General features: G+C 33.9%; 2 long non-coding RNA genes across 3 annotated transcripts in view; one reads left to right on the top strand and one right to left on the bottom strand.

Moving 5' to 3' along the window:
- Positions 1–22,229, top strand: part of LOC128931355 (uncharacterized) — a 162,730-nt gene that overhangs the window by 109,689 nt on the left and 30,812 nt on the right. The window contains exon 2 of the long non-coding RNA XR_013532589.1: positions 14,597–14,770. This is a non-coding gene — a long non-coding RNA (uncharacterized LOC128931355). The remainder of the gene's footprint in view (positions 1–14,596; positions 14,771–22,229) is intronic.
- LOC118151475 (uncharacterized) lies at positions 900–21,960 on the bottom strand. Of its 2 annotated transcripts, XR_013532588.1 has the most exons (4): positions 21,807–21,960; positions 9,108–9,252; positions 4,653–6,149; positions 900–4,424 (listed from the first exon to the last, which is right to left on the bottom strand). It is a non-coding gene; the product is annotated as an uncharacterized LOC118151475 (long non-coding RNA). The 2 variants fall into 2 exon arrangements; XR_008479655.2 differs by having other exon boundaries at positions 900–6,149.

Raw genomic sequence — 22,229 nt, 5'->3', positions numbered from 1 at the left:
ACATTAAGTCTGGCTAATATCTATCATGTGATTGAAAAATATGCGTCATCCTGCCTTTTTGTTGGTCACAGTATCTGTCATTATAGTGCCTTCACAGGGATCAGAATTATTTTTTCTTTCTAAATAGCATTTTTAGTTGTAGCTATTTTCAGTATAAGGGTAAATAAAATTTTGCATGTTGAAGTCAACAATCTCAAGCCAAGACATAACGTCTCAATTGATGCCATTATTCTCTGGTTAAAAAATAATGGTTTCTTAGTTTTGAAATTGCAAACTAATGTCATACTTTTAAGCTTATATGTGAAACCATTTCTATTCTTAAACAAAAGAGCAGCATTTCCTTTTCCATCCAATTGCCTCATGAGCTTTGTCTTTCCACTTCTCCCACTTGTCTTCCCACTCCAACTATTGAGCATGAATGTGGGGCCGCTGATTCAATTATTTCAGCGTCAAATTGTTTGCTTCATCTGTCATAGGGCTAAATATGTGGCAATTTATTGGATTAAAAACATGTGACATCAAAATGAACAGAATGTGTCTGATCTGTCATTCACCTATGTACTGTACACTATAAACAATTGATCTGTTAGGCCATCAGAATAGCTGGAGCCCACTTTCAAATTCTATTAATCTTATACAGAATAACCTATTTTACTTTAAAAAAATCACTGAGCTGAAATTCACTCTTGCTGCCATTTCTGCTCCCCTATTCCATTAACCTTTCAATTTAAAAAATAAATCACAGAATTTCCCTTATTTTCTATAGCTAAGAGAAAATTATTTTAATTGTATATAAAACTTTAAAGGGTTAATTTATCTCTGTCTTCACTAATCAAAGCTCAAATTTGTAAAATATGGGTACCTTTTCTGTTACGATAAGTACATTACAGAGAATTGGATGCAGTGGGTGGAAATCTGAACATTTTATTTGAGGTATATGTCACTGTACACAGTCTCTTCAATGTAATTTACTTCTTATAACTTTTCCACATGTCAACATTTAGAAATAAAATTGTCCATACTTTAGATAGCCTTGCAAGTTTATTTCTTAAAAGCCCAAGAAATCTCTGGTTTTGTTATACAATATGAACAAGATATCCTTGTTCCACTTTCAAAGAAATGTAAAATTGTTTCTGATTCCACATAACTCAGAAGTAATTCTAAGTATTTTTATAAAATAACAATATGCAATTTCCACTAGACTTAGAGTCATACAATCATTATTGTTACTGTGAAGTTTCTTAACAATTTAGTTTGGACATGAATACTTGTGTGGGGTATATATTGTCTGTGACATCTCTAGTACTCTGGTTTAGTTTCAACAGGAGAGGGAAAAGAATAGAATTAAATCTCAAGAAAAATTATTAGCAATAAAAAGAAAAACAGATAAATTGTACGTGAGAAGAAGGAAACAATATTTTACAGGCTACACGAATCAAAGCTTTGTTAGACTCTCTCTTGCTCTAAAGCTCACAATTGCCTGTAGAATCACAACCAAACTCCTTATAATGTCATCAAGTGTCCACATAGTTGCTCACGTTTGATTTTCATCAGTCCTCCTCAAACAACTTATATTACACTTAGTCCAGCTTATATTGCACTCCGTGTCACACCAAAGTGCCTGCATTTTTTCCAACTTGATGCTTTTTCTCTTGCCATTTTCCTTTCCAGAATGTAGCAATTCTATCATACTATTCCTGTCCTTCCCCACTGCAGTCCAATTGAATATGTTTAAGTGCACTCTCCTCTATGATGTCTTCCTTGATTCAGCCAGAAAAAAATCTCATTGATATGTTCTGAAAGAATTTTGTGACTTTCTGTTCTTATTAATCATATTCTAGGCCGGGTGCCGTGGCTCAAGCCTGTAATCCCAGCACTTTGGGAGGCGGAGGAGGGTGGATCACGAGGTCAAAAGATCGAGACCATCCTGGTCAACATGCTGAAACCCCGTCTCTACTAAAAATACAAAAAATTAGCTAGGATGGTGGCGCGTGCCTGTAATCCCAGCTACTCAGGAGGCTGAAGCAGGAGAATTGCCTGAACCCAGGAGGCGGATGTTGCAGTGAGCCGAGATCGCGCCATTGCACTCCAGCCTGGGTAAGAAGAGCGAAACTCCGTCTCAAAAAAAAAAAAAAAAAAAAAAAAAATCATATTCTAGCTTTTATTATGGTTGTGCACTTTACTTTTTTTTTATGGATTCTAGAATTCCTAAGAGTAGAGAAGATGCTTCATTCAGTTTTGCATCTCCCGGTAATCCTAGCACAATACCATACCGATAGCAGGAGATGAAGAAATATTTGTTGCATTCATCTGAATTTACACTAACTCCTTAGGGAATCCAATAATCAAGATTTAAGATTTTTAGTGCATTTAATAGACTTCTTTCTCTTCTGCACCCCTTTAAGTATATTTGGAAAATATATAACCACTAAAGAAAAATTCGAGTTTTTAAAAATTAGTCATGAGCATATTTCTCAAAATGTTGTGATCAAATATTGGAGTAGGTAGAAAGATAAACTGGAGTCTGCTTGTGTGTTCCTAGGAATACACATTGGATGTGATTATGAAAAATTACTAGGTAGATGGCTTTGGGGCTAATGATTTCACAAGTTATTCAAATTGTCTGTCATTTAGAAGTGGCAGCCCTTAGTGTTCCTTCCACCTTGACTGAACTTAAGGCTTTTATCCGAAGGAGCTCTTCAATCCTAAGAGACAAAGTTGTATAACTTTCTTAATAACCACCTGGTACCTGGTAGTGAACTGTGTTCTACCACTGGGACAAATGCCTTCTAATATTTTATATATTCCTGGTCAGTGACTTAAAAAAAAAACTTACCCAATTGCAGTCTGCCATTCAAAAGGAATATTTCTGCAAAGAAAAAGATGTGAAAATGTAGGCATTCAAGTGAAAATTCAATCCTTCACAGTACAGAGCCTCTGCGAAGTCTTTTAAATGACCCTTTTTATCATGGTGCCATGTCTGTACCTTTTTGAATAGTGAGACCTGGTAAGAAAAATAGATGTATGTATACAAGTGGTTGAGTAATGTATTACTCATATGCACTTTGTTCTTTTTGGCAAACTGACCTTATCAAAGGAAAGAAAGCTATACATTGTGACAAGCTGAGCTTTACCAGAAAGTCTGAATTAGGAGTGCAAGTCCTCTGTTATCTGGATTAAAATATGATCAGGAAAAAAGAAAACTGTCATTTAACCTCTTCAGAAGTAGAGATGCTGGAAAATTGACCTTCTTTTAAATCAAAAACTAAGCTTTCTTATTACATTTGGACTTAGCTGTCAGAGATGATTTGCATTAAAACAATCAGATTTTTTTTCCTCTAAATACCTGTCTGCATTTTTGATGTTCAAATAAACAGTGTTAGATTTTTTGATATTCTATACTTTACAGAGAACTATTATAAGAGGCTGGTGATGAAATATTCTTCATCACTTTCTCCAGGACAAATGCTGTGCCTTATTTTCTACCTCTGTGGATAACGTTTAAATAAACAATTAAATTTTTGCATTAATATTGCATAGTAATTAAAAGGCATTAATAATTATTTTGGATGCACGTCCCTTCCTGGAACTAGTTTTATTTCCGACTATTTCTTCATGTTCATTTAACCCGTTTTAGTGAAAATATTAAATTATTCTAAAAGTAAGTGAAATCATAATGAACTGAATTCATTCCTTTGGAAATAAACAGAGACATGGAATTCAAACTTGCTCATCTACAGATCTTTTTCCTTTGTAATAAGCTCTTTTCAAATGAGTACATAAAGATGGACAAAATAATCTGGAATGGATACAGCCAAAAGAAAAAAAAAAGACGTTTTACAAAAAGGCACAAAGACACAGAAAACTATCGCTATTTTATTCACAGTAAAAGAGTGTGTGTTGCTGCTGCCTAGTTACTGTGCATGTGAATTCACCAGATCTAGATGTATTTGCCCAATTAATTGCTCTGCTGTTCGGCAATGATGGGTAATGGTCCAAGCAGCGTGCTGCTCCTCCTCAGATCACCGATGGAATTCATGCACACATAATGTCCTCTCTTCAGAAAGGATCCCAACAAGCTCTATAATTACTTTTTTTTCTTTTGAAATAGAGGCATCGATTCAATTATATGTTAAAACAGTTTGTGGGAGAAGAAATGGAAATGAAGCAGGATCTCTCTGGCTACCTTTCTGGGTAGAAGCTGGAAGACGATCATCCCCATTCTACTCTTTCCAAGAGCGAACTTCAATATTAAAACATAATTGCTGATCAAAATTGTTCATCATTACCCTTAATTAGTCTGCTGGTTTTCAATAGTTTTCTTCATTAATACAGATGAAGGTGTGTTCTTCTACGTTCAACGATACATGCTATCCCTCCGTGCTGGTAAGCTTATGATGTAGCAGATCAAACAAAGAAGCCTCCTGTACAAATGCACAGCAGTCCCCGTAAACTAGGGTTAATTAGCATTGTAATTAGTTCACGTGATGATTAAAACAAAGTCAGAGTAACCCAGGAATCACTTAGAAAGGATACCAAGTGGTGTCCTCCCCCTTCACCCGCCAGCCTCCTGCCCCTGTTTCTAATACTGGATGGAGCCCGGGGCCATCCTTCTTCCCAGCTCCCAACTCCCCAGCTCCCCAACTCCCCACCTCCTGGTGGCCTCAAGCCAAGTTCTCTTCCCAGGCCTGGAAGTTAAGGGATGCGCAGGACTTGACTGAAGCTGCTGTAAAGATGTTGTTAGGATATTAGTGTAGTGCATTAAATGCTGCCAGTTAAGGGTAGCTTACAAAAAAAGTGCTTCCCCCTTTGGCTTTGCGGGAATTGCCAGACACAGTTCGCTTTGTAAGCAGGAGAACTGGAAGCAAGAGTGGAGACTTGGGCTTCCTTTCACTCAGATTTGCCAGCTTACTCAGGGGTAAATGTTAAGTATATTTTGTGGAGTTCTACTCATACACTTCTACACCAACATGCCTTATAAAACAGAAGTTCCTAAATGGGCCCACATCCCTAATAGTTTTTTTGGAATTTTACAATGTAACAGCTAAGTCATCTTGCTGCTTGATGTAGGATTCTTTCTAATTTTACCCAATGGTGAAAAAAAAAAAAAGTTCCAAAACTTAATTCAGAGGAAGTAAGGACAGACACCATCAATGAAAACCAAAAAGGGAAAATGACCATTGTAGTGAAAAAAAGTCAATAATTGAGATAACACTAACCCATTCTTTAAATAACTTTGTGTCACTTAAGATTAATGTGTTTTCACTCTTTTTTATATTTGATCCTTACAACTACCCTGAAAAAGAGATACAAAAAGCATTTTAATTCCCATTTTACAGAACAGAAAATGGTCTCATTACATTCTGAGTGACAGAGAATGTAATCAACAGACAGCATAATTCTCAGGCTTCCAGTTCAGCAATGCTCCATTATGCCAAACTGACTGTGCTCAAGGCTTTTGTTTCTCCTAAAGTCAGTAAAGCTGGTCTTTTTTTTTTTAAAAATTAGTCTTGGTTTAACTTAAACACAATTATTATTTCTAATGTAAACTGTCTTATTTTAAATTGTTTCTAAAGTTATATTTAAGCCCATTTCAGCACAAAAATATCAACCATTATTGAAAAAATTAAATACATAAGAAAAACATTTTCAAAAAATATTCCAATCAGAATCTATATACAAGGTGAGGAAACTTTCAGAGCTGTTAGTAAATGTGAATCATAGAAGCTAATTTTATTGTAATATATTTAGCATCATATAAAAATTTCTCTGAGTAATGGTACATCCACATTTTTCTAGTGATAAGAATAGGATTTCCTAAAGCTCTCAAATACTGCATTCTCTCTAATACCAGTGTTTTATGCATAATTTGTAGAAATAGATGTGTATGATAATTGCTGTAACTTTAAAAGTATATTCATGTGGTTAACATGCATGAAAAGATAAAAATTTTGATCTAACTGATGCATCCATGGTCTTTAGGTCTATTTTCACCTCAATTTAGTCTGTTTAATAGAATTTTATCAATTAGTTTCCAAAACAGCAGATCCAGTACTATGTTAGATGTGGCTTAAGTGGCAGGATTAGACTGTTGATCCTCAGGATTGATGGTGAAAGCTTGGTAAATATTCATAAAATGTTGAGATTTCCTAACAGATTAATCTGAAAGAAAGAAATGAATACATTATTAGTAAAAACTTATATCCTGTGTGATATATGAATAGTTTTAATAGAGATGCAAGTTGTTTTTGGTATTTAACATAAAATTAAGTATGAATAAACTTGCTCCAAACATAAAAGAAAAATAAGGAACCTAAAGATAGGCATTTGGAGTGCCTATTGAGAATTAGCTGATCCACAGCAAAAGATGTACTCTCTACTTATACTTTTTTGTCTTCTTTTATGAAAATATTGTCAGGAACTGCAACTTGGGGTGTATTGGCTATTATTTAGTGAGCTTAATTTTGACATGGAAACATAGGAATAAGTGGGCAGAAGGGTAATCAATGGTAAGTGAAGATAAGACTGATGCAATAGACTTCCCTCTTCAGTCTCCAGATTTAATTTGTGTTATAAGTGGAGAAAGGAAAATTCCAACGCAGATTTCTTTTTAGTTTTCACACTTAAAAAACAATTTTGAGCAATGTTTTTTACATAATTTTGAAACTTAAATAAAAAAGACACGGGCATCAGTTTTCAAAATGGGAGAAGAGCACAACCTGGCAGTGTGAAGCAGAATATGATATCCTGTACTTACCAACCGAGTATGGAAGTAGCATTTGACAGATCAGTTCAATGAAGTAGTATTTTTTAGGAAAAAATCAAGGATGAAAGAAAATAGTTATTACAAGTTGAGATATAAAAGTAGGTCCATCCCTGTGGGGCTAACTAAAATTACAAATCAGTTCGCAAACATAAATACAAAGTAGCAGTATTAATATGCAATGTAATCTATTACATTCACTTTATCATACTACTGTTTTTGGTTTATTATATTATTATTGTACTTCTTCATGATAGTACATTCATTTTCTGCTTCTTTTTTTTATTCCCTACATCTGGGTTCCAAGGGTGAGCTTCCTGACCCATTGAAATTGCATGCAGATTTGTGTGTGTGTGTGCAGCAGTATATGTACATTTGTGAGAAAAGGATCCATAGTTTTTGTCAGACTATGAAGCCTATGACCCCAAATGATTAAGATCCAGTATCCTGTAGCTTATTAAAAACAACTTCCCAGTGATTTTTTTTTCCATTTAAAATTTCTCTGTGCAGACTCTCAGTGCTTCACACCCCAACTATGCCAGTAATCTCCCAGCTGCCTTCCCTCCCTCCTGCCTCCTTTCTCCAACTCATCCTCTACAACAAATACCACCAGATCAATCTTATTGAAACATCATCAATATCATGTCTCAAATCCACTAAAAAACAAGTTTAAAAAACTGATATATTTCACTTTACTTAAGGTCAAATTCTGATATTTTGGCATTCAAATCCATTTCATATTGGGTTCTCTGCCACCTCTACTGATAGTTTACAGAGTGATGCTAATGTGCCAGGAAGCGTACTAACTGCCTTACATAAATGGACTCACAAAATCTCCCAAATGGCTCTGTGAGATGCTTTGAGACTTCAGAGGTACAATCATCAGCTAGTAAGTGATAGATCTAGAATTCAAACCCAGGAAGTTTGACCCTGCATGAGATTTTAGTCATGAAGATGTCTCCTGCCTACTTAATTTACTTCTTGCCAGTATGAAACTTCCTCTCCAGACAGCTGAGAATCCTCACTATCAACCGAATAAAGCACATATCTAACCTCAAGCATTTTTCATACTTCGCCTTCCCCATTCTCCAAGATTGTACTCAAGTCTCACATTTAAATGAATAACGCATTCATTAGCTCTTCTGTCTTGGATCCATAACATCTATAACATTCATTCAACTACACCCCTTCTGTTACTCATCTACAATTTTGCATTAAGAAGTTTCTCTAACTGGACAGTAAGTGACTGGTGGGCAGGGTTTTGATCTTGCATTTTTTTGTTCTCTCACCTTCAGCACATATATCAGTGCCATTTATCAAGTTTGCATTTGAAAAATACTTATTGAGGGAATAAATTAACCTGAACTTCTAGAGAGTGTCATGTTTGAAAAATGATACTGTAATTAGTTCTCTAACATTCTATTATGTCTTGATAAAAGCTCCTGTGTATGGTGGCAGGTGGGCTTATGAGCTATTGTTACCATGCTAAAACTGGCTTCCTATGTTGTCTCAGTTTGCCTGGAGTAAATCTCATAGAGTGCCCCTGTGTGTGCATGTCGGGTAGAGTAGAGGGGGATATTCATTTTCATGTAAAAATGATACAAAATTACCAGAAATTTTAATGCAAATTTTTTCCTTTAAAGGAATTTCAGGGCCAATTAGGTTAGCTCACTCTCAAGAAAAGGATCAATTTAGTGAAGAATCTCTCCCTGATAGAGTCAGAACAAAGAAGGCCAAGCAAATTCCAAGGATCCAGACTACAAGACAGTTATTGGGAGTGGTTAGATCCTTAGTTCTTTTCATTCTTCTTTGAGCTATCTGTAGTACAAGTTTCTAGTGCTAAGCCAATGTCAAGATGTCTCATCTGTATATCTCTCAGTCACTGATCCTTCCTCACCATCAGATACTCCAGAAGCATCTGACAGACAATAAGGAAGAAAGGAATCCACCCAGATGCTTGAGAAACCAATTCCCTCAGCTAGGCAGAACTGTCTGCATTGAAATTCCATTTTCTTCTCTTATATACACAGAACACCTTGTGTCTAGTGAAAACACATATTACCCATTTTATTATCCAACCTTTAGAAAAGTGTGGTATGGAAGATATTTTGTATAATAAACTATAGTTGATCTGAGTAATTATATACATATGGATATGCACGTTCATAACAGAATGCTTTCAGTATCTTAAAAATCCTTTTGAAATGTCTAAAAGTAACTCATTTTGAAGCATTTAATCATTCAGTGGATAACACCCAGGGCTTGGATACATCACTATAAATGACTCAGCTTTCCTTTTAATAGTTGAAAATGCAGGGCTTAGACTAAATCAGGAATCACTTACATGCCTACAGATGGAGGCAGATAATGAATGCTTGAAGTAGGCTTGGAGGAAATCTCTCTAAGAAGTACTGAGGACTGGAGCAAATTGGAGAAACTATGCCCCGTCTAAAGAGAATGGCAAATGCTCAGTCCCAGGTGATTTTATCCTGCAAGAAAGAAGACTCACTGTTACAAAACCTTCTAGTTTTGCTTGAGAAGCAAGATGTTTTAAGAATGTGAAATGCCTCTTTTTTTAAACTAAAAAAATAAATCTGATTTTGAGAACTGGGCAGGCCAAACAAAGCATATGTGAGAATGGGTTCTGGTCTAGAAGCTGCCAGTTTATTGCTGCAGACTAGATAAGCTATGCCTGTTTTTTGACCCATGTAATGTATAGTTATATATGCAACTGTTTCTCAAGTACACTGTCTCAAAAAAACGCTTAAAATTGAAAATATTCAGTTGATAAAAGCATGGTAGAATTAAGAATATTTCCTCTTAGACTCTCTATTAAAGACATTGGAAGATGGAGGAATAGGAATACTTATACTGTATAATAACTTCAGCAAAACTCTTCATTCTGGTCCTAACGTTGTGCTCACCTACAAACTCGGGTTAAGGTCAGCTCTGGTTAACAACTTCCAAATGAATATAATACTGTACCCTGAGAAAGGGTCCAAGGGAAAAGTTATCAGACTCTGGACCAACCCAGGAAACATTAAACAAATAATATTCTGTGAGAATTAGTCTTGACCTCATCTTGTTTAACAATAGTTTACTGACTTATATGATAGAATGGCATGTTTCTTTTTATTCTAACACTGGAACTGGACTTGATGAGCTGCCATCACCTTGCTTAGTCCTAACTGTTGAACAGGGTAACTCCTCTTTGGAGCATTCTGCTAGGTACCTTAGAATGATATCATGGAAAATGTAAAGAAATAAAGATTGCTTCCACTTTAAAGACTTTGCATATTACTTAAGATATCAAGCACATATGTGAAATAAAATAACAAGTTTATTGCATAAACTGATATACTAGAAACTAGTGCTGAGCAGTGCCAAGACAGAGGAATTCAATCAAGTGAGGTAAACTACCACACACTTCCAGGAGGTGAGTGCGAATGTTGTACCGACTTTGAAGAAAGTCTGGTCAGGCAAGGCAGAGATAAACAAGGCATGCTATGTCTATGTGATTTATGTTTAAAGTAATAAGAAGAATGACTCAGATACAAAATTCTCTAGACAAATGAGATAAGTGGCAGCAGATATGAACAAGGAAAAAAATGGCATCACTCCACAATCCATAAAATGGAACAATTATACAAAATATGTCGGAGAATAATTACCACATTCATCCATTAGAGTTTGTTTTAATATTGTGTTAAATCTAGTTTGTTATCATCACTACCCTTGATTTCTACCAAAATTGAATGTTTTGATTATTAACATACCTGATAAAAGTTCTATTTCTGTTTTTGCTAAGAAGTTAATACTATAAATATACTGTTACCTACACATCCAAATTTAGTTCAGTTTAAGAAGCATATAGAAAAAGACATAGGCTTTATAATCAAGTGATATGTATAAGACCCTGGGACAGTTTCTGACTCATATTAGTGATGAGCATCGTATGGAGGAATGGTGTGGAATAGGGTGAAGCAGACAGAGATTTGAATTTGTTATGCCATTTCATAGCTGGTGACCATGGGCAAGTTGTCCAAATTCTTTTAGTCTCAGTTTCCTTGTGTGTACAATATAAATAGTTACTATTTGGTGAGATTATTCTAAAAATGAGCAATAAAAAATGTAAATTATGACAGATGGCATTGAGTAACAGCTATTATTATTTAAATGATCATTAGTCATATAATAATTTTCACTTCTTTTGTAAAATTTGTAAAAACTCCAGCAATGAATCAATTTCTAAATTGCTATTGTAATGAAGACAGAATGTTTCCTTATGTTAGGAATTTGGGGTCTAAAACTGTAGGAAGTAAAATACTTCCTACTTTTCTTTATCATACGTTTCTAGGCATTAACCACCTTAGTCTTAGCTATTATACATATACGCTCATGTTTCTACTACTTATAATCAGATGTTTGCTGTTTAAATTGATGTGTTTTTTGATACAAAGAAAAAAAGGAAACTCCCCCAAGAATTCTTGTGGAAAATTAATCAGCTAATTTCTAAACTTAACTGTGATTCAAAATGCCTTCTTGAGTCTTGAACACATGTATTGTTTCAAATACAGCAGATGTGTCTACGTGGGGCCTGGTTTACCACTCTGTGCTTCATTTAAGAGGCAGACAGAATGGAATACTGCTTTAGCCTAGCTGTGTATCTTATAAGAGAAATACAGCCCAGAAAAAGTGAAAAAAAGGGATCCAACATCCAGAATACCTGCCTTTAAGTGCAGCATTGAGTAAAGAGCACCTGAGCAAGGACATTCATTATGAGATTTCGGTACACCAAATATACTCCTACACATAGAAGGGAGGAAAGGACTCCCTTGATTTGTGTTTATGAGACTGAAAATCATTCCTCCAGAAAATACAGAAAGACCCTCCCCCGGGTATATAATCAAAATGCTAAAGTTAATTAATTCTATTGATTCCATTAAAAACATTCTGAATAAAAAGTGAAAAATTCAGATATCTGTATCCATAAGTGTGTGTGTGTGTGTATATATATATATATATATATATACACACATATATATTTGAGAGAGAAAGAGACAAGAATATCTCCAGAGACCTTATCTTGAGATAAAATATATATATATTTGAGAGAGAAAGAGACAGGAATATCTCCAGGGACCTTATCTTGAGATAAAAATAGACACAATGAAAGAAATGCAAAATGTAATGCTTACATAGAATTGTTTTCATCTGAATTTCATTCTATCACCTAAAGAATAAGTCAAATTATCTTAAATTATGAAGACTTTAATATTTTCTTTATCAAAGCTATTTTCAATGATAATTCAAATTTTCCTTTTCTTTAATCTTATAGATGAAACTTTTTTATTTCACTTCATGAAGAAAGGATACAAAAAATTATCTACATAATTAGTAAAATTAAAACACACACATTTTAGTCCATCAAAAATGGTAGATATTTGTTTTTTAATTCTTGTGGATTTTTCACTTTTCAGTAATTCTGAATATCAAATTTATGTTTTAAAATGAGCCAAGTTGAGCAGCCGGTGGCCTAAAAAAATCATCAACTACACATATCATAAAGCACCAATTTTTAATCCTAAAGCTACAAACATCTGCACTGATTACAATTAAAAACAGTGTAAAAGATTATCACTCCAATTATAGCTTCTTGTTCTAATCAAAATTCAGCACTGTCCTCAGACAGAAATGTGTGATGCCCACATGCCTTTTTCTATGAAATGAAACCTCCTTGATGTCTTTCTTTCCTTTTCTTTAAAGCAATGAATATGTTAAGTTGTACTGAATTTATCTTTATCAGAAAAGTAACGTTTTACTGAGATGTATTTTTAAACTGTTTGGAAGTCTATTTTTCTGTCTATGTGAACCCATTTAGAAAAAATGCAGAACAGCACTATCACACTACTCAGTAAGGAAGTTTCCAGCTTTCTAAATATTGTTTTAAGGAGCACTGGATCTTAATGATACGGTTCTCAATGATATTGACATTAAAATTGGTAAAAACACTGCTGGATTTTAAATAAAATTGGACCAATATTATTTAGAATTTTAGGAACAGCTTCTTTTTGCATATAGAAATAAAATCAATAACATATGTAATGGAAAGGTTAAAAAAAAAGTACAATTTTAAAATTACCAGATGTCTTCAGATAAGAAAATTATATTTAAAATATCAGTTTTAAAACATCATCAACCAGTTGAACTAGTAAATTATATATAGATATAATCTGCAAACATTTATTGTTTAAGATCTCATATTGCTATTTCAAGAAAAAAATGGAAAAAAATTAAGCATTTTGTGTAACATGACTTTTTCCATAAGGCGGTTTGAAGGTGAAAACCTCAATTTGACCTATCTTTAAGAAAATTTATACTAAGATTTGTACAAAGTAGAACATTTTAAGAACATTCTTTCTGATTCAGGATTTTAAAAAAGCATCCTTACTTTAAAATATTTGCTCATAGTCTAAATTAAATGGTGAAATATAAATGCTCAAAAAGAACACAACAAAGCAAATACCATCATCCATCAGAGAAATGTTAAATTCAGATTTTATGAATTTTTGTTTGTTCATAATTGAATCCTTTAAAGTCAATTTTTAATATAAACCAAAATATCAATGAAATTATTTTGCAATTGCATATTATTTATAGTTTGAAAAGTTAAATATGCACACCTCTTCAACAGTACTCAATTAATTTGCTAAATCCTTTCAAGTAAGGATGTTTAATTTAAAATATTTATGTCTTTGAACACCACATGTATAAAGTCACAACTTGTATTTCGTATTGATTTTCAACCACAATAAAACATACATGAGGTCTTCAAAATTCTAAATTTAGCTATATAATTCTATAGCTTTTCCCACTAGCAGCCCCCTTTATTGGTGATTTAGAAACTTTAATCCTAGGTCATGACTAATATTATGCAGATGTTTGTTATACAAATGTAGAAATCAGCTTCTTTGTATCATTAAAAGGCAATTCAATGAAAACACTGTAAATTTAATTTTTCACATTATCCAAGAAGGAAATTATATTCTCAGAGTATAAGAATTTCTATCTGTAGATATAATTAATGTAATATTAAAATGTGTGAATCAATGGATCAAAAGGGAGAATGCCCAGGCCTATGAAAGAACTCTCAAATAGGGAAAGAATAAAATATGGATTTTGGTTAAGTAGACTTTATAAACGAAGTTCAAGCACACTTTCTATTCATATAAATAGTGTGTGTAATGCCATTTTAATGTCATTTTGCAAAGGACAGTGGAAACCTGTATTTCTGAGAGTGGCTAAAATATCTTAGTTTGTAAACAATACCTTTGCAATTTGACATTCCAAATGCTGCTTGTAGGGCAACACATCTGAGGGTTGGTAAGGATAGCACTATTTTGGGTGTTTCTAAGAAGCACAAAGTTGGTTCTTTGTCTTTATTACCTATTATTATCTCAAACTAGAATGCCAAAGGGGCATTTTATTAAAATAAAAAACCTGATGGATACAAGCCAAAAAAAAAAGCTTCAAGCCATTGAAAAGTTTGAAATCAAAACAGAAATTTTAAAGAAAAGTAGGATGTGAAAATAAAGTAGAGAAGAAGAAAAGGAAAGAGAGGTAATGGAGAAGTAGAGAAACGTGAAAGGAAGGGCCCTGGTTCTGAAAACACTTCCGCTTAAACCAAAATGGCACCCAAACTTTTAAGCCAGGGTATTTCAACTGCCTGAGTATTTCATCCTGAACAATTTGTATTTTTCAAGCAAAATAACCCCTTTGTGTCCAAATTCTCTGAATAATTATGGCAATTCCTCTCTTTTATTTGCCTTATAGGCACTACTTAAATACCAACAGGAGCAGCTCACTGAGTTCACAAGGCCTTCCGGAGACTTCTCACAAAGCCGCTAGATGGCATGAGAGCACTGCACTGGACCCGCTCAGCCACACGGCCGCGTGTAACACTGAGGCATTTATTCTCTTCATGCTGAGAGCTCAGTGTTTAGTCAAGTAAGATGCGTTTTCTTTTAGAGAGATCTTTCTGCGTTGCATGACACTTTTCAGGACACAAAGAGGGTATTCCGCCCTCCCCATACACACACTAAGAAAATGTCGAATTAAATTTGGAATAGTAAAAATCATTTCAGTATTTACTGGGGCTTCCTGAGAACTTTACCTTTCAGCTCTTTAGGGGATAGTCTGCTATTTGTTATGCAGCCTTCCTTAATAGGTAGTTAGAGGGAAAAAGTCCCTTCAGCATTATGCCTGTGCTCAAACAACTGCAGACAAAGTTTGCATATTCTCAGTCATCTCTCTCTTTCTCCTGATTTTTTTTTTCATCAAAAATTCTCTTTGTTTTTCTTCATCTGATATTGTGGGGTCCCTCATTAAGGACTGTAATATGAAAAGCCAGATTTAAAACTGCTGTCAGAAAGAAGGTTGTCCTCTTTTAATATTCTTTGCCAGCAAAGCAAAAGGAACTGTCTTTGTTCCTGCTTTTTAAATGCAATGTTTTTTGCTTTATTTAATGTTTCTGCCGGATCACTAGGCACCTTCTAATCTACCCTCCAAACTTTGAGATATACTTTTATATTTGGTGTCTTTGCAGTTTCCCAATATATGCATGAGGCATCTCTCTGTGCCTCCACAACAGGACTAATTACCATATTCTCCAGATATTATCACTATCTCCCTTCACAAAATGTCCATTGTAAAAGCTGTTTTGATCTTTTGGATAAGTGCCTTAATTTAAAATAATAGCAAAAAGGTAAAATTAGGCCTGTATGCTCAGCAGTGCATGAATGACAGATCTGTTGTAGTTTGGGGTATATTTTTAAAGATTTCTTTTAAAACCTCTTATAGCAAATTTACATTTGATCAAAAATGATATTACACATTGGCAAACTGAAGTGCATAATTTCCTTCATGTGCTACTGATATAGTTATGTTTATACATATAATGGGTTCTACAGTTTTGATATAATATCATAGTTCTATAGTTTTGATATAATATCATACCAGTTCAAAAACTGAAAGATTTTTAAAGGCATTTTTTTCAGTTTTCATTCACCCCTGAAAAGTTATTTTTTTCTTGTATAGTGTCTCAGAACAAGATGTATCATTTTTAATGCACACTGTTAGCCCTAATATCCATGAATTTATGAAAACCAGAGATTTTATGAGGGCATTCAACTAAAATATTTGGTAAGATAAGAATTCAATAATGTAGTCATACCTCTTTAAAATGAAAATATTGGAGAACAAATGGGCAACTTGGCAAAACTTGATAGCGTTGCATTTTTGTTTTTATCCTGTGCAGTTCTGGTTTATAAGAACATGTTAATTTGTCATATGAATAGATGAAATGAGTCATATGAATTATGTTTTAATTGGTTCTAATCTTTGATATCATTAAAATCTTCACTTTGGATATAATCCCCCCAATCCATGATTATTATTATACAATGTGTTGCTATAAAGCAGACAGATAAAGATATCTTGAAATAGGAGCCCCATGTGTGCACAGCTTTGCTTTCCTCTTAGACATTATATGTAATTCAAGTAACAAGTTAGTCAATTTATTATAAGAAATATAAAATAAGACCAATACTTTAATCATTTTAAAGTGAATGATTCTATATACAGATCTAAAACAATTTACAGAAATATAATTTTAGCTGGTTGTGAATGGCCACTAAGCTTTTCTGTGACTGACAGCCGACTGGTTAACATCAGCGAGACATTAAGCTCCTTTGTGCTTGAAAATCCACCTGGGAGTGTATATATGTGCTCTAAAGCTGCCCACTCAGTTCTGTTTGATCACTTGCAGAAAACTAATAGCTTCTCACTGATTCTGAGAGGGGTATTACCTCTATAATGGATTACAATGAAATATTTCAATGAAAATCCTTTCTAAAACTTATTTTTAAAAAATTTGGACTTCTATGTGAATAAATGACTGAACTCCATAAAATGAGAAAATAGGTCACTTCCAAGTGTTCATGGTAGAGAAGTGATAGGCGGAAGTGAAATCGACTTTTTTAGTTCTTTTTGTGTTCTTATGTCCAAAGAATCTGATGAAACTTTCGATACTACCAGAGATGCAAAACAACCAGAAAGAAAAAAGAGTAAAAAATGTTGTAAATGCTTTTGTAGATGCAATAAGAGAAGCAGAAAAATTCAAATTCAAATTATATTTGAAGTCACACCAAGAAGACATAACTAATATTGGAAACTATTAGTAATACAATGAATTCTTGTTTGTCAACTAGTTCTCTGTAATGTTGGAATTTATAAAATATAAAAGAAAATCTATGGATTGGAATCGCACTTAAGTAAAAAGTTTGTTTTATTTGGTTGTTCTGAAAGAGTCCTTTAATACTGATTGTCTTATTTGGCCAAATTAACTGAATATCAAATAATTTAATAATTAAATATTCAAATAGTTGAATATTTAATCATTAAGCTTATTAAATATTCATGCCTGTAATAATAATTAACATTAAATAGCAGAGTTGTGATTATATAGAAATAAGCTCTTAAGTTTTTGTCACCTAGAAATTTTTTACTTAATGCTGTAGTGAAGATTCTACATTGTATATTTTTAAGAAAAACTAAACAGAGACCCACCAATAATTTGAAAACTGTTAATAAGTATGCTTCCTTTTAAAAACTGCAAAATAACTCTTTTGTAGACCAGAATATAATGTTTGAATTACATTTTTTTTTAATAAAAATCTTGTTGGAACAAATGAGGAAAATAAGGAGATTTTAAAGAAGGCCAGAGAAAGCGTAAAGCATCTGAAGGTGACTGAAATTCATATCTCTTTAATATGAATAATATAGAAGAAATGTTTTTTTAAAATTCCCCATTAATTTAGGGAAGAAATTATACTTGATTGTTGGTTATTTCATTTAATTTCTTCACACAAACTTAAGTCAACTTTCCAAAATTCAAGAAAACTTCATCAACATAGTATTTTAATTCTAGTTTTCCAAGTGTTTTCACAGTCTTCCCACAATGCCCTGTCCTAAGTATTTAATCCGTGACCAAGGCTGAGTCACCACCAAGACCAAAGTGAGAGCCACAATCTCCATTTCCATGGGCAGTCTCATCAGTCTCAGCACCCTTAGGTTTCCACCAGTCTCCAACTATAAAGGGCTACATTGCTACTTTTATGGAGTATGAAACTAAGCAAATAAAAGAGTAAAATAAAGTATACTAAAGCCAAAAGGCAGATATATTTGAATAAAATTAATGTTGGGCTTCTATTATTTGATTACAACAAAGATAATATATCTCTTTGTTCCAAGAATAATATGTCTCTTTGCTCCTTCTCTTTGCTGCTTGAGTGAACTGTTTATAAAACATGTAACATTCTTCTGAAATGAACTGGGGATGGGGGAGAATGAGAAAGAATGAGACAGAGAAAGAAAATCAGAGAAAGAGAGAGAGAGAAACAAAGACAGAGGGAAAAGGAGGAAGGAAGACAGAATTCAGATTAACTGAAATTCAGAAATCTGATTCTGCAGGAAATATGATAGGAGGGCCTATACTACTTCAAAGGTTAGCTTACTTAACCACAGCAACATGCAATTCTATCAAACTCTTCTGTCTCGGTTTCTCTCTTCCTCTCACATAGACAAATGTGCACACATAACCACACACACATACACTCACACAGGCCTTTACCCCAAAATGAAATAAAGAAGGGTATGTATTGCTAATCCTTAAAAACAGCCATTTGCACCTGGCGTTGGCAATGGCAGCAAAAAGCCAACCACTTTTTCTACATTACAGTTCATTCAAATGCCACTGACAAGTTATGTCTATACAGGAAACAAAGCATATCCTTTTCCTCAAGGAAAATCCAGATAACCAGAACCAATACAAGCCCTTGCCCTAGTTTGCTAAATGGGCTTAGGCAAGATGGAGGAACAGCCTGAAACACAGAACCATTGTGTGAAAAATAATATTAGTAATTAATCTGATTGCATATTTGAAGCAACATATTTTTTGAAGTCATCAAGATGTTTTTCCAATCTTCATCAGTCCTCCAGATTTTTATTATTATTGAATGACCACATGATGATAATATCCTCAAGTGTGTAACCTGTGAGTTTATTGGTACAGATCAAAACAAAAAGAATCTTGACAACTTCATCAGGAATCCAAAGGCTCAGGTAGAATTTGAATTCTAGACATTAAAAACCTCAGCAACCCATTTAATCCTTTAACCACTAGGCCACACTCTCTTTCAGAATTGTTAATAGAAACAACATTGCCCTTTTTGTACAGCTGCAGATGCCCTATTGATCTGTATCACATAGCATTTAACACTGGATGATTTGGCTAGGAAAAGCAATGTTCACTGTTCCATGGCAAATCAGACAACAATGCTAAGACTTGCTATAGAACCAGGAAAACAGCATAGGAGATGGGGAAACAAACAACCACACAGAACAAACTCCATTTGCACGTTTTTCACAGCTATTTTTTACTCCACGAGAAAGCAAAGTGGTAGAGTGCAACTGTATTAAAAGTAAAACTATTTCTGCCTAAAGCAGATGTGGATCATGGGAATGGAAACCTAATAAACCAACAGCTGAAGGCCACATTATTGCCCTTACCCTCCTCCCCTAGCTCATTTAGAAAATGACATGTTTTTCTTCACAATGTTTTTCCCCTCCTCTCTCTTTAGTGGCAGTAATGCTGAATGCTCTTGACATAATTCTTCGTTCACCCCTGACAGTCATTTTTTTGAATACTATCCCAGCAATAAAACACCTGACCTCGAGTCTTTCAAATGGCCATTGGCTTGAGTTACCCCAATTAGCCAGACTCATTTGGAAGTATCCAGAGGAGTCAGGTGCTTCACTCTTCACTAAACTCAGCATTCACAGCTAACACGTCTTTTTTTTTGATCAATTTATTTTTCCAAAAGATTTTTCTATTCCTCTATGATCTAAACATAGCAAAATAACAGGTTTAAAAAATCATCTACAAGAATGTAGAATTCTGGTACCAATATTTCTGCATTGGAAGTCATATAGGGCAACATGCCTAGTTCCTTGAGAGTTGCTTTTTAATATATAAGAATAATTGAGAGAATTAGGTGTACAAGCATCAATGGAGAGCGATTTTATTTATGTATAAGGAAGCTACATGTCTGCATAACTTAATGAAAAGACATAAGCACTTTGTGCACAGCACACATCTGTGATATTTGTATGTTTAGGTCAAGATATTTTTGGAGTACAGATCTCCCAAGTCAATAGCTCTTTATTAAAACCCCTTTAGGTGGAGAAGAAAATGTGTACCTTCAGAAATATAAGTATGTTTATTACATGTTTGTGTATGTAATTAAATGCAGAATTTTGTCTCAGGAATAAATCTTGGCCTAACTGCAAACAACAACTAGTTGAGGCTTCTCAGAGAATTTTGGCAAAGGAATATGGATATTTTCAACATAAATGAGATATAAGAAATTAAAATTTATATTTAAATTATACTAAACAAAGGGCCCATTAATTTTTTAATTATTAAACATTTTAAATTTTAAATATTCCTGAACTAAAATGTGTGTTTATGTTATGTTTCTGATATAGCAATCTCTTTGCTCCGTTTACTTTGTATTTAATATTTATCAATAAGTATAAGACTTCCTAACACAGGTTTTCTTCACAAATCTTTTAGAGTTTGTGTGCGATATGCCATTTTGTCACTTGGCTTATTCCTTCCTAAAAAGGATAAACCATGAGTATCCTGATAGACTACACTTGAAATAAAATAGGAAGAAGTCCACACAACTGGAGGTGGACACATAATGCGGGCTGAAATGAGTATCTCTTCGAAAGACTACGAGCTTCCTTTCAACATTCAAGCAATTCAGTTTACGGAGGGAAAGAGAAATTGAATTTAGCTGATGCAAATGAAATTAAAACTAAATTGGTTGTCACATCAAACTGATGTTAACTATGTAAATGTTTTCTGTTTATGAAACTACAGTTTAGAGTATATAATCCTACAAAAATAAGAATATTTTAACGTTTTTTTAAAAATAGAAATTAAAAGGGTAAATTATGAAGTTGTTTAAAATCCTTGCCACTTACCCATGTGATGTCTAAGGAACTATGAATCATGAAAACTCTGGACATAGAGTATTGAAATAAGTATATACATATAGATATGCACATCAATACACATACATGCTTTTCTGGCCAAGCAGTATCCCATTACATCACTGCTTCAAATGCATTCATTCTCTTCAATATTGTTGGCTGTTTCAGGTTAACTACCAAAATCATTTGCCTGAGAAGCGAGATTTAATTGTCTTACAACTACCTCTGTGAGGTACAATAGGGATTACAAGTACCCATTGATTATACTATTGGGTAGAATAAGGGACTCTTATTCTAGCATTTCTCATTCATTTTGTCATTGCATTCTCTTTGAAAGAGACCAAATGGGTCCCAGCAGGTGAAAGCAAAGAAACCTGAAAGGCCCCCTTTGATGAATGACAATACCACAACCACCCTCCCCCCCCATTTTTGGAGATTATAAAACCTTATTAAATCATGCCCTGTTAGATATTGATTGAGAGGGAGCTAAACTAAAACCAACAATAGCAGCATGGATCAGAGAACACTGCTTTCATCAATGGCCACTAAACACAGCTAAGCTTTCCAATCTTTTTCTGGGGTTGGGGGGGACTTTTTTTTTTTTTTACTATTTACTTTTGTTTAAACCATTATCCTAGAAAGTCATACAATTATAGCTACTTTGTCAGTTAAGAATAAATCGTAGTTGTCTAGCACTTAATCTTTTTGAATGTAGCAGTGTATTGCACAAACAATATTATACTTGGTTAAGATTCAGGATTATTATTATGATTATTTAGGGGGGTGCAATTCTAGGTAATTATCATAATTATTCTTGACTCTGGGACCCCTTTGATGACAATGCTGCTTTAAAGTAAACCACTTGGACATAAAACCCAAGATATTTGAAAAGAGACTGCTGCCAGAATCAGAGTTGAAAACTCACCCATATTTTAAAGCTATCTTGATTATCAGGCTGTTTGCGTTCCTGGGCTGTCTTTTCTGCCATCTGTGAGCGCCACAGCAAACAACCCCTTTATGACAATCACCTCAGTATAACTTGAATATGTCTGCTTTAGAGGAGACTTCTGTAATAAGACTCTCTGCTAATTAACTGTCAGCCTTTTAAAAAAAATAAATAAATAAATCAGCAGACTGCATTTTAGAAAGACACTCCACCAAAAAATTCCCAAACAAGATTCAAGTTCATGTGCCAGACTGTAACTTCTACTCCTTGTTTTTTCAGGCCTTCCTCTGAGTAAATCTGTTTACTTTAAATACTTCTCATGTGATAAAGGTTTTCATTTTTCTTGCCAGTTGACTACAGATAGTAACATTTACTCCTCCCTCTAAACAGCTACTTAATTCA

The sequence above is a fragment of the Callithrix jacchus genome, chromosome 2 (genome assembly GCF_049354715.1).
Source record: "Callithrix jacchus isolate 240 chromosome 2, calJac240_pri, whole genome shotgun sequence".
Classification (NCBI taxonomy): domain Eukaryota; kingdom Metazoa; phylum Chordata; class Mammalia; order Primates; family Cebidae; genus Callithrix; species Callithrix jacchus.
This window is presented reverse-complemented; position numbering and strand designations above follow the sequence as displayed.